Genomic DNA, 5,000 nt, shown 5'->3' on the forward strand with positions numbered 1-5,000 from the left:
TTTCATCTGTACACACACACACACACACACACACACACACACACACACCTTCTTCCTCCTGTTGACGCACACAGTGTTTGTCACCATGAGAGCGTTTGATGACATATTTATTCAAGAAAACAAATTAAATGTCAGTCCAGTCCTGACAGGCTGTCCAGTAGTTCGCCAGAACCAATCATGTGCGTGCATGTTGGGGTGTGTGTATGTGTGTGCATGTGTTCATGCGTGTGTGCATGTGTGCGAGTGTGCGTTCGTGTGTGTGTGCGCGTGTGTATGTATGCGTGATAGTGTGTGTGTGTGTGTGTGTGTGTGTGTGTGTGTGTGTGTGTGTGTGTGCGTGTGCGTGTGTATGTGCGTGTGTGTATGTGTGTGTGTGTCTGTGTGTGCATGGGTGTGTGTAAGTGTGCGCTTGCACACATGTTGCATGTTGAACGCTCCACAACCTACAGCCTCTTACTTAGTCAACCAGTGCTCTCCCCATCCTCCTCCATGACTGATGTACCCTGAGAATGGTACCACACCACCGCACTGCTCCCTTGGGGCCGCTATTGGGGGCTTCCCCCTTTCACCAGTGAGGCATAAATGCAATTTCATTGCGTACAGTGCGCCCATGTGTGCTCTGGAGTGCTGTGTCAAAATGACAATGGTAGTTGGAGTTTCCCAGCTGGGCTTTCACGTTTCTAACTGATGCTATGGTCGTCTAGATTTCTAGGCCACAATTGCATGGCTGTGCAGATGAAGCACTCTATCTGTGTCCCAATAACTCTTGTGCATGCACCAGTTTAATCAAGTAGATTGCCTGGTACTTGTTGCTTTGCAATTGTGGGTATGCACCCAAGCACGTATACATACATATGCACGCACGCGCGCACGCGCGCACGCGCGCACGCGCGCACGCGCGCACGCGCGCACGCGCGCACGCACACACACACACACACACACACACACACACACACACACACACACACACACACACACACACACACACACACACACACACACACACACACACAGAGTGTCATTAATCAGCAGGATTAGAGTCTGCTGCATGCGGACGGCCAGACTCAAATGACCTCAAAAACAAGCCGACTTCCAAAACATCTCTCTCTCTCTCTCTCTCTCTCTCTCTCTCTCTCTCTCTCCATCCCTTTCTCACTACCGTCACAGCTCTTTCTGCCTCTCTCTTTGTACCTCTCCATCCCTTTCCTTCACTTGCTTTCCTCCTCTCTCATTCTTTACCTCCACCTGTCCCCATCTCCTCTCTCACTCTCTCTCTCCCACCTCTCTTATTGTTTATCTTCCCTCTTCTCGATCAGAGAGAAAGGGCACGCCCCCCATCTCTCACTCTCTCTCACATTCTCCATCCAGCCTAATCACCTTCTCTCTACCTCTCTCATTATCCATCTCCCCTCTTCTAGATCAGACAGTAAGGGCACCCCCGCTCTCTCTTTCAATCTTTCCTTCTCTCATTCTCCATCTCTCCTCCTCGCCTTCTCTCTGCTCCTTCTCCTCTCATTCCTCATCTCTCTTCCTCCATCTCTCCTCCTCTCCTTCTCACCTCCTCTCCCATTCTCCATCTCTCCTCCTCTCCTCTTCTTTCATTCTCCATCTCTCCTCCTCTCTCACTCTCCATGTCTTCATCTCTCCTCTCTCCTCCTCCACCTCTCCTCTTCTCCATCTCATCTCTCCTCTCTCCTCCTCCACCTCTCCTCTTCTCTTCTCTCATCCTCTTTCATCCTCCATCTCTCCTTCTCTCCTCCTCCACCTCTACTGCTGTCTCCATCTCTCCTCCTCTTCTCCTCTCTCATCCTCCTTCTCTCCTTCACTTCTCCTCTCTCATCCTCCGTCTCTCCTCTCCTCCATCTCTCCATCAGCGGTGAGGGCATCTGGAGGCCTCTCTGGGCAGTGTGGGATGACAGAGTGGGATGATTAGGAGGGGGAAGAGGGATCATGCGCTTCTATTCAGGCCCGTCTCCAATGCTGGACGTGCACGATTGATGACCCAGTCACAACGGCGGTGGCGTTGTTGTCCTCTCTCTCTCTCTCTCTCTCTCTCTCTCTCTATTTGTGTGTCTGTCTCTTTCTGTCTCTCTCTCTCTTTTCTTTTCTCTTGCTCTCTCTCTCTCTCTCTCTCTCTCTCTCTCTCTCTCTCTCTCTCTCTCTCTCTCTCTCTCTCTCTCTCTCTTTCTGTCTCTCTCTCTCTCTGTGTCTGTCTCTCTTTCTGTCTCTCTCTCTCTCTTTTCTTTTCTCTTGCTCTCTCTTTCTGTTTGTCTATCTCTCTTTCTCTGTTTGTCTCTCTGTCTCTGTCTCTTTGCTTTTCTCTTGCTTTGTCTCTTTTCTTTTCTCTTTCTCTCTCTCTCTCTCTCTCTCTCTCTCTCTCTCTCTCTCTCTCTCGCTCTCTGCTGTGCAGTGCGCTGTGCTATTGCAGCAGGTAACAGCAGAAGACAAAGAAGTGGCACAGTGAGAATGGCAATGAGACGCGAAAACACCCACAATGACAAATGAGGCTATAAATGTATATAGCCAGAATATTGCATATCTTCTTGTCTGTTTAGTGTGGTTTCAAATAGAGCCTTTCATATTACTATGCTATACACACTTTCCTTCCCAAGTCAGCCAAAGTATACTGGGAAGGATAACAAGGACGAAACATGAGTTGTGAAACATGTGCAAAATGAAAGCTTACATGATGGTAGTAGACAGCAGTATGGTTTTCCCCCAGAGCTTTATAGTTATTTATTTATTTATTTTTAAAAACACATCTATTTTTGGTCTTTTTTACTTTATTTCTGATAGGACAGTGAAGGTGGTGACAGGAAGCGAGTGGGGAGAGTGAGACGGGGAAAGGCCAGCAAAGGACCCGGGCCGGGAATCAAACCCGGCCATCACTTTATAGCCTAGTTCAGACAGCCCCCTTGACAGCAAACACACCTCATCTTGCCTTGATGGGAAAAAGATTTTTTTTTTTAAAAAAAATCGAACATCCAAAGTTGCTTTATAAAGTAGTGTTTGTGATTCATTTTTTTGAGATTTTCAAGTCATTTCTCATTCTAAAACCGTGCAACATACCCTGTCCAAGGACAATTATCACATCTCCAAATCAGCCACCTTGACTAGCAATGTTTTGTAGCAGCACTGAGTAGATAGAGCACAGTAGAAGATTCACAATTCTTTTTATTTGTCCCGAGGGCATACAAATAACTGCTGCATAACACACAACAAATGACGCCACAAAAGCCCCACGAAAAAAAAAACGGGAAAAAAACCCATACAGACATGCTGTGCACAAAGTGCATACTTATGCATATGTACGGCTTCATGCATGCAGACATATATAGCATTACAAGGATGGTATGGCCTATACAGTTTGTTAGCAACCAGAGTTCAATAAGTTCAAAGACATCACAATAAAAGAGAACTTATACTTGTTCAAAAACCTTTGGAAGCACACTGGACACCTAAAGAACGAATGAATGAATGCATGAATGAATGAATAAATGAATGAATGAATGAATGAATGAATGAATGAATGAATGAATGAATGAATGAATGAATGAATGCATGGTAGGGTCCAGGTTTCTTCTTTCTACCAGGTTACAAACAACACTGTGGTTTGAGTATATCCTGTGTACTGCACCCCTATAACAGTATTGCAGGGGTTCCAAACCATTTCCAACTTTGGGCCCACTTGAAATTTTCACAAATATTCAGGGCCCACCTTTGACCCAAAAAACAATACAACACAAAGAAATACAGCACAAGCAACCACCATATATATACTTTTTTTTGAGAAATTTTTTTCAAGGACCACTTGGAATACTCTCAGGGCGCACAGTTTGAGAACCTCTGCTCTATTGGAAAGGTAAAGAGTCTCTTCATCCAATGTCAAGTGCTTGTGACACAAAAACCAGGAGTTGAAGGTAAAAGCTTGCACATCCAAATGTCTGACCTGGGAGCAGCACCAATAAATAGCCAGATAAAAAGGGAGAAAAGTCCAGGATTTTGCTCCCACTTAATTTTTTATTTACGGCGGACTTTTCTCTCTTTTTATCTGGCACAAAAACCGGAGCCATGAAAGTAAGAGTTCGGCCAATCCCATTGTTCCATTTCATTTACTCAGCAAGAGCAGCTCATAGAGCCTTTGCCTTAGAGAACGTCATTGACATCACGTCATTGACAAAGTTACACTAGTTCCAGGAAGTGAAGTGGGTGTAGGACACAGAAAGTGCGGCAAAGGTACATTTAATTTGTCTCTACTTCATCTTTGCTTGCTACACTATGTACTGGTTCCGTGTTACTCTCGAGTGAAAAGAGAACTGCTGCCTAGAACTATTTGAAATGTGAATCATCTCCTCAACCGCCTTTTTGTATCCTGCTTGTCAGAATTCTGAATTCCTTGGCTCTGAAAAAAAAAGAAATTCTGGAAGAACATCTATGTATTAATTTTTTAATCTCCTTCTAATCTTGTTTTATGTTTATTATTTTATGGTTTTTATTGTGTAATTTAACTCTTTATCCATATTGATTTGTTCTGTTTTGTCTGTGTCCTGTCTGTAAATGTAACTGTTATGTGTGCTGCCGCCTTGGCCAGGGCTCACTTGTAAAAGAGAATTTTATTCTCAATGTGATTTTATTTCCCTGGTTAAATAAAGGTAAAAAATGTACTTCCTGGAAACCTCTTCCTCTCAGCTTCTGACATGACCTTGAAAGCTTTGATCTTTGACTTTGTTTTGTTCTGCAGGGACAGGAACTGGAACTAGAGGGCAGAGCGAAGGAAAAGCATTTCAACCCTATCAACCGACAACGCACACGCATACACACACACACGCACGCGCATGCGTGCACACACACACACACACACACACACACACACACACACACACACACACACACACACACGGTGGCATTTGTTATAGCATTCTACTCCCTTCAGCCCCTGAACAACCCACCCATCGTGTGCTACACATAGACAAAAATGTAGACATACAGACACCCACATG

The sequence above is a fragment of the Engraulis encrasicolus genome, chromosome 14 (genome assembly GCF_034702125.1).
Source record: "Engraulis encrasicolus isolate BLACKSEA-1 chromosome 14, IST_EnEncr_1.0, whole genome shotgun sequence".
Lineage (NCBI taxonomy): Eukaryota > Metazoa > Chordata > Actinopteri > Clupeiformes > Engraulidae > Engraulis > Engraulis encrasicolus.